The following is a 16,005-nucleotide window of genomic DNA, read 5'->3' on the forward strand; positions in this document are numbered from 1 at the left end:
AGGAATTCTAAACACTAACACAAGAAAATTTACTAGCCTTCCCACTGCACACTCACTTGGGATGCTGACAACATAGAATATGTAAAAGGAGCCACAAAATAAAATAGAGTTAAAGGGACATTTTTCTTTTTCTTATTCCTTAAAGGAAACCTGGATAATAATTTTGCCAAGTCCTAAAAACAAAAAGAAGAAGTGAATACCCAAACACACTTGGGATTTTCTCTTTCGGTGCCCACGTGTGTGTGAAACATTTAATGTGTTTTAGATAAATTAGAACTCAGGGACTTCACTGGCAGCACAGTGGTTAAGACTCCACGCTCCCAATGCAGGGGGCCCGGGGTTCGATCCCCAGTTGGGGAACTAGATCCCACATGCATGCCACAACGAAGAGTTTGCATCCCATGCCACAACTAAGGAGCCCGCATGCTGCAACTAAGACACAGCGTAGGCAAATAAATAAATATTAAAAATAAATAAATTAGAACTTGGAGTGGTTTAGGTCTTAAGTATCTATTCAAATATCCATAAAGGAACCTCTTTTTTTGAATTGGATTGGACCAAGAATAAAATCTCAGCCCGATTCTCGATTAAAAGTTACCGTCTGTTAGAATTAGATAAAGATAATGTTTATAGCTGGCTCTGCTAAGCAGCAGAAGTTAAGTGGGTATTGCTTTGAGTTTTTTTTTTTTTTTTTTTTTAAATTTGGGTTTTTTTTTTTTTTTTTTTTAGCTACTTTATTTATTTATTTATTTATTTTTGGCTGTGTTGGGTCTTCGGTTCGTGCGAGGGCTTTCTCTAGTTAACGGCAAGTGGGGGCCACTCTTCATCGCGGTGCGGGGACCGCTCTTCATCGCGGTGCGCGGGCCTTTCACTATCGCGGCCCCTCCCGTTGCGGGGCACAGGCTCCAGACGCGCAGGCTCAGTAGTTGTGGCTCACGGGCCCAGCTGCTCCGTGGCATGTGGGATCTTCCCAGACCAGGGCTCGAACCCGTGTCCCCTGCATTAGCAGGCAGATTCTCAACCACTGCGCCACCAGGGAAGCCCTGCTTTGAGTTTTTCCTTGTAGCTGTTGGGACAACTGGGGTGGAAACTTTAATGCTCTCTCCCATTACTAAAATACCCCTAAAAGCCAAAGTGCAGGAAGCTGAACAATGTCATGGGGAAGGAGCAATCCACAGAGTTTGTTCTTGATCACGTATCAGACTGTAAAGAGAAGCCCACCTTTGTTTAATGAGGCAGAGTTCCAGTTGGAAGCCAGAATAAAACATAATTGTTTCAGTAACTTTTCCTATTTCTTTAATCCTTAAGTTATCAACAAAGTAAAGAAAACAGTCACACAATGCACATCCACACACATAGGGCTGAGGAAAGAAGGAAAGGCTTAGGAGGGGTTACAGGAGCTTACATGTTCATGTTCCTAGAAAGGGTGGTTTAGTTAATCACTGGATTAGCTTGAGAACTTGGAATTCTCTTTCTGTATCTCTTTGGAATGACACCAATCTGCTTTGCCAATAAATAGGCTATATGTGTTTTGTTATAGGTAGTTACATCTGTGTTGGGTTTTTGTATATCAAATAATTTAAAAACCATGACATGCAAATAACCTGTGTAGCAATGACTAATCTTACATCCCAAATGTTGTAACTGATTTATAGGGAAATGATTCATCAGTGATATTAAGCCAAACGTGGGAAGCTTTTCTAGTATTGCAAATACATCTTTTGAATGTTCACTTTTATCTTCTCTTTCCTGTTTCTATTATTGGAATTCTTGCATTGTATGTTTGTTCCAATCCAGACATTATCACAGTTTTCAACCTTGCACATGCCCTGGCCTTGATAAATGAGTGTTCACTGATTTTTTTTCAAAATGGCATTTCCAATTTAATGAATGAGACACTTACTGTGTGACCTTAGGAAGAACACTTAACCTCTCTGGGCATTACCTTCTTCCTGTGGAAATGTAAATGAAAGAGCAGGGATCACTCAGTGTTTTCCTTAAGTTCTGTTGCTGGATAACATTTTGCTACTATTCTCAAAGCACAATTTTATTTCTTCCAAAAAATTTATTACTGCACCCTCATCCTGGTGAATAAAAGGATAGTGAAATGAATACATTTCTAACAGCCACCCATAATCCTAGGTTTTTCTAAAAGATATTTTCTTAGACTCTGATTTCCAAGCATGTGCTTCATATCTTTTACTGAAGCTTCTTTCCCTTGGGGAAGGGAACCGATGCTTAAAAGAAGCATTTGCATCACAGAAATTGTGGTCCCTATTAATGCCTGTCCAAGGACAAGAATATATCAAAAGGGAAGGAATGATTGTCCTATGTTGAGGTTAAATAGTTACCACCCCTAGGGAAAGCTTACATTTCTTTTGTGCTATGTGTCTGTGAATGTTTTATGAATCCAGTTGAGCTTAAGAATCAAGTTTCTCCAACAGACACAGTTTATTCAGAAGAATAAAGATACAGCAGAAAGTTATTGATTTTTGAGGGATCCACGCCTTGTGAAAAATTAAGCAGACATTCCTTCAAAATCAATATGATTACCCTTGCTGCTTCACAACTGTTACATCGAGTCTGACACAAAGAATGTCTTCATCGTAGAGGGCAGTGGTTGCTTTTGTGGGTCTTTTGAAAACCAAGGGCAGGTGATTTTCCCCTTTGAATGAATCTCTCCTTTCCTCCTGTGATTTCTAATCCTTGACTCCTTTCCACAAATGTGTTAGTAAAAAACACCTTCAACTTTCTCAGGATCCATCTGCGGTTTTGCTGCCCTCTATAGCAGTCACATGGAGGCTTGGAGTTACCTATTGAATCCACTTCCAGGCTGGGTAATTAGTAAGACATTGATATTAGGTTTTATTGTCGCTTTCCAATGGAGGTTACCATGCTGCTCTCTGTGACTTATCAATTCTGATCACTTTGTTTTTTGATAACTGATCATGGACTGCCTTTTCCCATATCTCCTCAGATGCAAGAGTGTCTCATCTCTCTGTCATTGAATCAATATAAAGTCATACATTGATGCATTTCTATATTCCTATCTAGCTCATTGGTAAGTAACTGAAGTCCATCTCCAATATGCATTCACTGTAGGTCTAGCAATGAGCTTGCTGCTGGAACACACAGAGGAGCAAGATAGAAACCCATTAGTCAAGGAACTCCTTGACTCACAGCATTTCTCCATCAGAGTGCTCTTGGCATTTAGTGCAAGGAAATCTTTTGTTGTAAAAATCTGCCCTGTGCTTTTGCAGGGTATTTAGCATACTTAGTCTCAATCCATCATCAGTAACATCCCTCTGTTAACCCCTCTGCTATTGTGGCAGCTGGAAATACCTCCTTGTATTTATAAAACATTGGATAAATAGTACTGCCCTGATTTGAGCTTTTGGTGCACAATTTAATGTCTGCCTTGGTGCCTGGGTACCAGATATCTAACCTTCTTCTGAACACAGGCTCGTGGGCTAAACTCTTTACTTTGATCTTTTGGCTCCCAAACCCTTTGTTCAATAAAGTCCCGGGTCCTGACATGTCAGGGATCTGGGATCTCTTGTCCATCACTTCCACGTATGTAGAAACTGACTAACTCACTTGGTCTCCTCTTAATGGGCAGACTGTGTCTGAATAAATCTAGTCCTTCAGAGTAATGTCTTCTTTAATGCTACAGTGCTCAGTAATTTCCCTAGCAGAATATTTGAGATATATGGGTACTCATTCCCAAGATTTTATTAAATAATTAACAATGTAATATAATATGTTTATCAGGGTAGTTTTACTATGAAAACTACTTTTGCTTTTTCATTAAATCACTCCAGGTGTTCATGATTAATTGAGCCACTACTAAATGCCAGGCATTTGACAGATCTTTAGGAATACAGACGCAAGCTTAAATCCGATCCCTCCCCTCAAAGACTTTACATTGTATTAGCAAAATATACTAATCAAAGAATCACACAAATTAATTAAAATTATAATGATAAGTATGAGAGAGAGAGAGAACTCTGAAAGGATATAATGGGAGAATCATCCTTGTTAGTACTGTGACAATTATCCAGAGGAATTGTCACTTGAGATGAGGTCTAAATTTCATGTTCTAAAGAAGAAGTAGTAATTAACTAAATGAAGTTGAGAGGGGAGAATATTCCATCCAGAAGATTAGCATGAGAAAAGGCCTTCTATATCAAGATTTACACATATTTAAATCCATTTGTATATGTATATATATTTATGTTATGTGAATGGGATAAGAACTTTCAATATTTGAAAGAAATTAGCTGGCTTTTCCCTCTAAGTCTGGCTTACATGTTCTTATTTATATTAGACAAATCATTTAGCCCCTTTAGACCTTAGTTTTCTCATATGAAAAGTGAAACAATGAAACCTGAAGTATTTTAATGGCCCTTCAAGTTTAGGTCTACAGATTTGTTTAGTAAAACTAGGCAAGAAAAAGTAACCATGACTGCTCTTTAAAATATCAGAATTTGGAAATTCAGGAGAAAGAAATTTTAAATGTATATAGTTTCAAAAAAAGTTTTTAATGACATTATATATTTTATTCAGGTTAAAAACATAAAAGTTATTATATTGTGTTAAGAGAATCTTGTAATGAGCCCTTGGTTTTCTAGAAAGTATAAAAAATTTAAGCCGTAGTAAAATGTAAATGTTAATGAAGATACCTTATGCTGAATATTTGTTCTCTTACATGATTTTTCTAGCCTATAATTGGTCACACATATCTTTTGACAATACCTATGGCTATTTCTGGATATGTCAATTCAAAATTATTGCTACTTTTTTGTTTTCTTTTTTATGCTCCTGGGCCATACAAAATGACTCTTTGAATTTCTGTCTGTCACAGGGATTAACAGGTACAGATTTAGCCATCAATCTAATTGTTGGACAGATCACACGCCACGTGCATGTCAAGCTAGTTTGTATATTAATTGGTTAAACCCTAATAGTAATCTCAATTAAGTGCTCTCTCATTTGTTTAATTAGCTCTACTTTAAATGGATGGTTTAAATCTATTTGTCTTCTACTCCTAAACCAAATCCTGCCAGAAGGACTGCTCTTGAGAATTACGACCCCCAAAGTGAATCGAACTGAGCAGAGCTGATTCTAGTCCCACCAACTCTCTTTGCTTCAGCTAGTCATGCTATCTCCTTGTTCCTTGTTTCCTCATTTACCAAAATAGTGTTTGAAAAGAGATCAGTGGTTTTCCTACTGTGTTTCTTGGTGCCTTAGTTTTTAAAGAAGCACTCCTGGAAAAGCCTTGAGAAAGGGTAAAGAAAATATTCAGTTTACAGCACAGATATACTTTTACTGACTTATCTTCTGGTATTACATGGGAAATTGCATGTAATGAAGAGTTCTATGGCCATACAAACAAAACACACCCTGAACTGGATTTTTTTTTTTTTGATGTTCCTTCCATTTCTATCTTTCTGTAGATCTATAAATTCAACAATTGATGCATTAATTTTATTCCTAAAAGGGAACAAAGTATCTATACAACCTTGGCTAATACCTGTCTCTAATAAAGCATGGATTGTGTAAGAGAAGACAGAAACATTCCCTCAAACAGCAAGATAAGGCAATTCAACTTCACAAGAGAGACTGATTGCTTCATTCATTCGATAACATGCCAAGGATCCAATGGTGAACAAAACATAATCTGCTATCTTAGAGCTCATGGTATATTGGAGGAAACAGAAACCGACTAATAAGAATACACACACACAGGGCTTCCCTGGTGGCGCAGTGGTTGAGAATCCACCTGCCAATGCAGGGGACACGGGTTCGAGCTCTGGTCTGGAAAGATCCCACATGCCGCGGAGCAGCTAGGCCCGTGAGCCACAACTACTGAGCCTGCGCGTCTGGAGCCTGTGCTCCGCAACAAGAGAGGCCGCGACAGTGAGAGGCCCGCGCACCGCGATGAAGAGTGGCCCCCGCTCGCCACAACTAGAGAAAGCCCTCGCACAGAAATGAAGACCCAACACAGCCAAAAATAAATAAATAAATAAATAAATAAATTAAAAAAAAAAAAGAATACACACACATAAAATAACATGTTAAATACTGCTGCAAAGCATGAAAAATAAATAAATCAAGGCACAGGCATAGTGAGTGATGGGGAGTTTATCAACTATCTATTGTTGTGAACAAACATTCCTAAAATTTAGGGGCCAAAAGCAAACAAAAAACCTTTTAATTGCTCATAATTCAGTAGTTTGAACTGGGCTCAGCTGCATGCTCCTGCTGGCCTTGTAGGAGATAACACACGACTTCATTCAGCAGGCTGGTTAACTGAGTGCTGGGCTCAGCTAGATGCCTGGGCTTCTCTCCCTTTCTGCTTGCTTTCTCCACGACTGTGTACCTGATTTCCTCACGGGGCTGCTCTATACGTTCTGCTCAGCAGTGCAGCCGGACTTCTGGCATGGCTAGAATGAACACAAAAGCAGAAGCTCTTGCGGTTACCTAAGGCTTAGGCCCAGAAATCCTGAAATGGCTTTTCTATTTGTCCTATTGATTAAATTGAGCCCCAGGGATAGCCCAGCTCCAGCAGAGGTGACTCCAAACGTGTGTGAGTACCAGGGATCACGTTTTATTAGGAGCCACAAATATAACAAAACTATCCCAGGAGGTTCTAGTGTATAAAGTTTTGAAGACCAGAGGCCTCCCTGAGCAGAGACCTGAAGTGGGAATGAATGGAAAAAGACAGTCATGCAAAGATTTGGGGAAAAGCTTTCAAGTGGACAGAAAAGCAAATAAATGGCCCCAAGATGGGAAAGCTCAATTGTATGAGAACTGGATAGAAGATGAGCATGAACAGAAGGGAGGGTCTACGTAGGAGAATGATAAGAAATATGGTCAGAAAGACAAGGTTCATATCACATAGAACCTGAAAGACCATGGCCATATGCTGGAATTTTATTATTTTTTCAATAGAAAATTAATGGAGATTATTGGCCAGAGGAGTGACACAATTTGATTTTTAAAAAGTCACTTGCCTTCTGTGTGAGTTGACTTATTGGCTCCAGAGTGGAGGAAAAGAAGAGAAAGAGGAAGTAATTGTACCCTTGAATATAAGAACATTACAAGAATTGGTCACGGTGATGTTGGAGGATGAAGTAGATAGATTTTAAAAATATTTTGGAGGCAGACTGACAGGACTTGGTAATGAGTATGGTATGGATTGGGCAAAGAGGAGCCTGATTTTAGCATGAAAAACAGAGTTGGGATGATGCCATTTACAGATACGGAGAAAACTGGAGAGGCGGGTAGGAGCTTGAGAAATCAAGAGATCTAGTTTGGACCTCTTAAGTTTGAGATGCTTCCTCAGCATTCAAATGGATCTGAAGACTGACAGTTAGATATTATAACTCAGGGATGGGACAGGGCCAAAACCATTTCTAAAGTCTTCAAAGCCATGAGACCGTATGATATCACTGAGAAGATGAGTATAAAGAGATAAGAGAAGAGCTGAAAACTGAGAGATTTTGAGGCCAGGAAGAACAACTCTAGCAGCAGGGAGAGATTGAGCATAGGTCCCAGTAGCAGGGGTACAAATTAGGAAGCATTGCAACAACGCAAGTGAAGGATGACTGTCAAATTCAGGGAGTAGCAGTTAGAGGGGAAGAGGGAAATTCGGGTTCACTTGGGGAGAGAAACCACAGGATTCAGTGGCCTACAGGACGTAGAGGTGCTGCCAAAGATTTTATTATATTATTTACCTAATTTTTTTCTTCACAGATTGGGATTTTAAGGCCTTGAGTTCAAATAGTTCTCTCAAATGTAGACTGAATCATTTGCAAAATTATAAAGATGACATAGAACATGGTTTGGAAAGAAATATTGAATAAATAGAGAGGTGGCTGCTCTTATAACCCAGAACAAGAAAAAACCATCGAAATCCAGTTTCTTCTGCACAGGTTGTGGTGCCTTAAAGCACTGGGCAATACTCAGATATCTCCTATCACTGTTCTCTCCCTTTTAAAAGTCATCATTTCCTCAAATTTCATGTCTTTTTTAGCCCCTGAAGCGTTTTGAGTGTAGAAGACATTTCATTCATTTAGTATTCATCATTTCTGTGTCTAGCGTTTTCCCTTTTGGTATCTGCCTTTTGGTACCTTATTTGGGAGAACAAAACCAATCTATGTAAAATGATCACAGAACAGTTAGTTGCTACACACTGTGGTACTCACTGAGTGCAATAGGGAGCCAGAAAAGAGAGACATTAGGGTACGCTAGAATACGTAGAGAATGGTTCGTGGAAGAGGTGGGACCTGAACTATTTTCTTTGCGCTTGGACTTTAGATTGACAGGGGACATAGGGAGGACATTTTAGGTGGAAAATCAGTGAAAACAGCAGACATGTAAATCCAAGGAACTGTGTAGTTCTGTCTAGTTTGAAGAAATAAGTCGTAAGGTGGAGTGGAGATTAGTGGTGCAACAACAGGCTGTAGGATTTAAACTCGGGTCAAGCAGAAGCCATTGCAGATTTCAAAAGGACAAGATTTTCATTTTATGAAAGCAGTGTTCAAAGATTAGTTTACTAGTTGTACTCAGGATAGATTGCTAGAGAAAAGAGGACCTCACTAAGGTCCTCTTTTTTCAGTAAGTCCTGTTTGGATTGCTTATAGTCTTCTAAAAGACAAGTTCAGGGTGGCATCCATGGGGAAAAGAGATGTGGGTGAGAACTAATTACTACACCTCCACTATGCTACTCCTGGTATGAGTTTTGGAACCTTAGAGAACGCTTTGGTTTTACTTCAGGTTAAATAAACTCCTGCTGCCCCCTAGTGGCAAATTGTTGGGGAACAAAGTCTCTGCATCTCTTGTTTATTTTGTGACAGATGTGTGCATTGGTGACACCAACATGGTACATAGAGGAGAACTCTAGAAACCAAGGCACTTTATAGACATCAAAACCCTGACTGTGCATTCGTAATCGCATAAAATATTGATTTGTCTATTGTCATTGCAATCAGTGAAGTTCTTAATCCATAGGGTTGTTCAGTGATAGCAGTACCGTGCCATATGTCAGTCAGAAGTTGGTCATTTCTTGATGGGTCTAGCAATTTATTCATTTTAATTACTGAAGTTCTGAATCTTTTTAGCCACAATCATCATCATCATGTGATCATCTGGGCTTACTGAACCTTGAACAGGCATGATAGCAAGAGTGTGTTCTAGCTTAAGACTTGTAGCTTAAGATTCTACTCCTCAATTTTTATTTCCTGATTCCCTGTCCCATGTTTATTGTCTGTGGGAAATGCCATTTCCTTCAGGAGAAACCCAACTCCCATTAGCAGTATTGGGATATAGCTTTCTGGCCTAAAGAACGTAATCACATCAGGAAACAATGGTTCAAGTGACCACCCATTCTTGCTCCTCTTCATAGTTGAAATAAAAGGTGGCCTTCAGGGGCTTCCCTGGTGGCGCAGTGGTTGAGAATCTGCCTGCCAATGCAGGGGACACGGGTTCGAGCCCTGGTCTGGGAAGATCCCACATGCCGCGGAGCAACTGGGCCGGGAAGATCCCACATGCCGCGGAGCAACTGGGCCGGGAAGATCCCACGTGCCGCGGAGCAACTGGGCCCGTGAACCACAACTGCTGAGCCCGCGCGTTTGGAGCCTGTGCTCCGCAACAAGAGAGGCTGCGATAGTGAGAGGCCCCCGCTCTCCACAACTAGAGAAAGCCCTCGCACAGAAACGAAGACCCAACACAGCCAAAAATAAATTAATTAATTAATTTTTTATAAAAACAAAAAAAACACGGCCTTCATCATTTTCCTAAGACCCTTCCAGTGCAGCTTTTCATTTACAAACTGCTCAGAGAAGGCTACATACAAATTCATAAGAAAAGTCCACACTTTACAAAGCTAAGACTCGTGCTCTAAATCAAACATAAAAAAAGTTAATATTTCTTCCCAAAGAGGCATGGAAAAATATCGCACTTATTTTCTTCTGGAAGATATATCCAATTTAATTTACCAAACAGAACAATTCATTTGTAAACCTAAGATATCTGCATAAGTAAATGATATCTGTTCCAGGAGTACAATGGTGAGTAATTGTTTTGCGCTCATAGAATAAGAAAATTTCTTCTGGTGATTTTTTGGCAAAACAAAGGTACCTTTGTTTTCATCCAGATAAATTCACTTCCAAGGAGATAGGAACTATTTTAAACAGTTTAAACAACACCATTTGCTATTTAAATTGTAAATTTTTAGTGTAAGCTTTCTCCTCCCTGGATTCTATACTCTTAAAAATTAAAAACAATGAAAAGAAAAAAAAGCTTTAAATGGCTCTCACTTTTAAGGTACAGTCATTTAGGAAGTAGGTGTGATTCCGTGTCCCCTGTTTGCCCTCCTCTTAGACCTTTGAACTTCTTAAAGTCAGAAGAGATGACAAACACATCTTTGTAATCCAAGCATCTAGAAATAGTCTGGTTTATAATAGATGATCAATGAAAGTTTGTTGAAAGGAACCCAGAAAGAGGGATATAGGTGACATTGTTAGCAAGAGATAAAACGTAAGCAGTATCCATTGAGAGACAGGATGTCACTAAGGGGAAACCTATGGGATGATTTAATATTGATTGACAGGGAATTAAAATCCCTTAATTACCCTTTGAATTAAAAACTCGTGGTCTACTCATGTTAAGTCTTTCAGTGTGAATTTTATATTTCAAAATATTGAATAAACTGTGAAGCTGAACTCATGGATGTGATTCCAGCTAAATTCAAGACTGTGTTTAGATACAGTGGGAAAGAAGACAAAGTTTGTTATTGGTGTCTTCTCTTTCTCATCACAAAATACTCTATTTTCTTCCTACGTTGTCCAGGGATATCCTGTTAAGAAAATGATCTAACCTAACGTACAATCTCCATTGTTGGAATATAAGCATTTTTAAAGAAGACTTTAAAGAAAAGTGTGATGCTAAACATACAGTCATACTATGGTAATGAGGGTATTTTAGGCATATGGTAGGGAGCACATTTTGGAAATGGGGTTTGGGAAATAATGTCCCTCAATTATAAGACATAAGCATCAGTTGATATCACTTAATAAGTCCGTAGTTTAGGCTAGTCATAATTGTTATACCTTATGCCACATCCCTCTGGGTTCTTTGACTCAGAGCCTTTATAGTTTCTACAAATGCACATTAAAGGGCTAGGAACTCAACATCACCTTTCTCAATAAGTTTCTTTGTGAATCATATTTTCCATTGAAATCCTATGTTTACATCAACTTGTAACATTCTTGAAACATATGCGTAGCTTTACAAATGAACAAAAACATTCAAGATGTATTTGTTGTTATTCCAATAGGCAGAGATATTGGAAGATCTTTTAAATCTAGTGGTGAAAACGCTGGTGGTGTGTTCAACCTCAGTACTCATTTTTATAATAATCAATAGTGTATCTCCATTCATCCCAACAATTAATATACATAATAGTAAGAATCAATTACTATTTTCCAGCGATTTTAAACCAGTTCATTTGCTTCAAACTGTAGGATGGATTTTTTCAATTCGGAAGGAAATTAATTACTTTAGTTTTAATTTTAATTGATTTTTAAGGCCTCTTTCATAAGTACCACTTTGCTTCTCATTTTTTTCCATAAGGATTTATCTAAATGGCATTCCTTCTTGCTATTTATAACTGTAGAGGTAATTTCTCCAGATTATCTTTAACTTGAACTGCCTGTCCAAACTGGTAATTCCTGCAGAAAAGGGGCAGTAGATATAAAATAGTACAAAGGGCACACATTTTAAGGCAGATCGAGCCAGACTGAAATCTCACCTCTGAAACTTATTAGATACAAGATTGAACAAGTTATTTTACCTGTTTAATTTTCTTTTTCATGTATTAAATTATTTATATCTTCTTCCTAGAACTGTTTTGAAGAATAACTAAAATAACACCTATTAAGACCCTGATGAAAATAAATACAGAAGAAAGATTAATTCTCACTATTTCCTATCCAGATCTTCATAGTTATTTTGTTCAGGTTTTACTAAAATGTCCTATTAAGTGTCTAAATAAAGTGAGAATCTGCAGCAATATAAATTATTTACTTTATGAAGAGAAAGTGTAATTAGACAAGTCTTAAAAATACCTCAGGGTACTGAAATGTGTATTCCACGTTTATGTACTTGCTCACCAATAAACCGTGGTAAGAGATAAGAAAAATTTAAGAACATGGGCAGAAAGCTGGGCTAGAACAGTATGCTGGACCTTATATAATGCATTAACGGCAGTAAAGAAACGAGCAGAAATGAATGTAATTAGGTGCCTCTCTGTAAATAATGTTTAATATGCAGTGTTAGCCGAGTGAGCTAATGAAAGACGTTTTAATTATAAGAAAATTATTTCTGTAACACCTTAGGCAGAGTGTCTTAAACATGGTCTTAAATATACTGTATATATCAGTCAATTGCTTAAACAGTGACATTCATTTCACTACTTTTTGGGACAAAGTTTTGCTATCTGCTAGATGAAGTTAAGCAAGGGAAAGTAAGTGTAAACTTAGTGTTTAAAAGGTGGGCAGACATAAAAGAATGTGGTAACAAACTCAGCTGAGGTAATGTTTTAGAAGTAATTTAGGCTGTGTTAACTCAATGGGATAGTATTAGAAATAAGCAAAAGGCCTCCTGAACATTTGAAGTTGTGAAGAACTTCCCTCGCTTACTGAGTTTTGACATATACACATCATGTGTTTTGGTGAGGTTGCACCACACAGACAAAACACGCAGGCATCTCGCCTTCCTTCCAGGAATTTAAAATAATAAATAGCCTCATCAGATTCCAAACACAGCTGGTTATTTTCTAATAATATTTGAAGAAGCTAACATCAGGCAATGTCATGTGCATGGTTTCCCAAATATAAACATTGCATCAATAAAGTATAGTTTCATTTATTTGATAGAACAAGGAGCTGGAAGTATAATGGCAGATGTTTCAATCATTTTATCATTGACTTGCTCTGTAACTGTCTGTCAGTCAACAGGCTTTTGTTGTTTCTGTGCTGAATTGATCAATGGTAATGCAGTTATCTGTACTCTTCTTTGACTCATTACCAGGCGAATTGAAAAATAGCATTTATTAAACAAATTTTGCCAAATACTACACTCACAGCACTATCCAAAACTAAGTAAGAGAAGGCTTGAAATGCTGTCCAAAACAGTTCTCAAAAAGAACTATCAGACTTCACATGGCAGAAAATTACAGGGGATAACTTTGCTTTGGAGATGATGAAATACGGCATTAATCTACTATTCCCACAGGTCATACTATCACCATATTCTAAATCTAACCCTTTAATTAGTGCATGCTGCCATGAAAACATCTGAGTAAAAGAATCCCAAGGTTGGAAGTAACCTTTAAGAAAACTTATCAAAGTATCTATGTGAGACTCACGTCACCCCTAGAATCTCATGGATAAATGGTTGTCCAGTGCAAGCTTGAACATTCACTCCTATGGAAGCCACTGATTCACCTGGGAACAACTTTGACAGTGGGGATTAATGTCCTTGTATTAATTCCCAGTTTTACTGCTTCCACCTTCTACTGTAATTGTGCTTTGTGAGGGGGTTATAAGCTAGCTTAATCATTTTTTTTCACATTCAGTAGCAATTTAACATATAAGAAGTATGTGCCTGCTGCAAATCAGGCACTGTTTTGGATACAGGAAATAAAATACTGAATAAAAGGGGGAGCCCAATCACATGGCGTTAACTGTCTTGCTGCGGGATGGCTAGGAAACAGGCACGTACATAAGCAAGTACAGTACAGTAATATGACTTAGGATAGGTATTTGTGTAGAATGTAATGGAATTATCCAGCAGGTAGTTGGATTAGGGGTGTTGCCTAAGTGAAGAACAGAGGTATGATAATGCTCTTTTCTTCCAGGAAACAGATAGCACTCACATATACAGGAAGTTAATCAGCTAATAATAAATATCTTGGCCAAGCCCTATCGGGTGACCACCATGCAGCAGCTACTGAGTCATGTACCTTTCCTGGACCATGTCACCTAATACTATGGATGCCATATGAGAAGGCACTATCATTATTTACCTTCTTATAGATGAGAGAACTGAAGTTGGGAGAGGTCAAGTTATTAACCCAACGTCACCCAATGAACAGGTGACTAAGCAAAGACTCAAATCTTAATCCCTGAATAGCACCTCTCCAGGGTAATGCTGTGAGAATGAACTTCACAGGAAGATTCTTCTTTACCAACCTTTTCTCTTTTAGAAAACACTGGATAATTTCCAGAATTTCAAGGGAGCACTTTCAGTTCACAAGCCAAATCCTGATAACGTGGTACATTTCACAAGTTAACAAAGCAAATTCTGGCGTCACCTGGATTCCGTTCTGGGGTCACTCCATTTTGGGGTCAGTTCCTTGCTTTAGGCAAGACCTCCAAGCCTGACCCCCTTTAAGTTTCTCACCTCTAAACGCCCTTCTACTAGCTCATTGGCCTGCAGCCCACTGGACTTTTCTCTATTGCTCAAGCACCCCTCCCAAACCTTCCTACTCTGGGCCTTTGTACTTGCTCTTTCCTCTTCCTAAAACATTATTCTCCATATTTTTCCCATAGCCCTTTAGCTCCTTATTGTCTCAGAGCCAATGTAGATAGCCAGCTTTGCTGCTTTAGAATTCCACTGCTCTCCACAACTCAAAGTTCTCTCCATCTTATTAGCCAACACTATTTCCTTCAGCGTACTCATCATCTGACCGATAGTGTATATTTATTTGCTTAATCAGTATTTTAATATTCTCCACTGGAATGAAAGCACCATAAGGTTAAGAGTTCTGGCCGGCATGGTCACTATGTATCCTGAACAACTAGAATAGTACTTGGCTTCTAGTGAGACTGGAAAAGATAAAAGGATGATGCATTTACTTTTTCAGTGAATATTTGCTGAGTGCCTCCTGTGTGTTGGGCCCAAATGCAATTAAAAAATAACTTGCCTATACCAAAATAGGATCTATATAACGCTATACAGATAAATCTCATTTTTGCCAGTTTGAGATGAGACTGAGAAGTTAAAAACTTGGGTCAGTAGCCCAGCCAACCAGGTAGAAGACGGATGAGGGAGAATCAAAATTAAACTCTCTCCTACTCCAAAGCATTTGCCCCTATATTTCAGAAAATATGGTGAGGGCTAAAATAAAAGTGTGACAATGAAGAGAAATCAGAGCATAAGAGGAACTGATTCAACCTGGGAGAATCAGAGAAGTTTCTCAGAAGTGACTATTTCCCTGCGTTTGGAAATTTGAGGAAGAATTTGACAGGAGGAGAAGAGCAGCAAGGAGACATTCCTGCCAGAAAGGAAGTGGTGTGCAAGAAGCAGGGGTGTGCAAATCAACAAAGGTCCATTTAACACCTGCCTTTTTGAAAATAGACTCCGCCATGGCATCAGGGTTTTACAAGTTGCTTGTAAGAATATCTGCAAAACAAGATTTAGCCACTAAAATTCAAACCAAGACACTGATAGCTAGCATGCTGCCCAATGAAAGTGTAACAAATCAGCACCTGGTTCTGTCTACCAAGCGGAGACGGACAAATTGAACACTGCCGACTGGACATCAAAAGCTCACTGCAGGGACAGGAATAAAGACGCAGACGTAGAGAATGGACTTGAGGACTCAAGGAGGGGGAAGGGGAAGCTGGGACGAAGTGAGAGAGTGGCACGGACATATATACACTACCAAATGTAAAACAGATAGCTAGTGGGAAGCAGCCGCATAGCACAGGGAGATCAGCTCGGAGATCAACTTTGTGACCACCTAGAGGGGTGGGATAAGGAGGGTGGGAGGGAGACGCAAGAGGGAGGGGATATGGGGATATAAGTATACATATAGCTGATTCACTTTGTTATACAGCAGAAACGAATTCACCATTGTAAAGCAATTATACTCCAATAATGATGCTAAAAAAAAAAGAAAGAAATGGGGGAGGAGGAAAGATTCACTTCATAGAG

The sequence above is a fragment of the Balaenoptera musculus genome, chromosome 2, assembly GCF_009873245.2.
Source record: "Balaenoptera musculus isolate JJ_BM4_2016_0621 chromosome 2, mBalMus1.pri.v3, whole genome shotgun sequence".
In the NCBI taxonomy this organism is placed as follows: domain Eukaryota; kingdom Metazoa; phylum Chordata; class Mammalia; order Artiodactyla; family Balaenopteridae; genus Balaenoptera; species Balaenoptera musculus.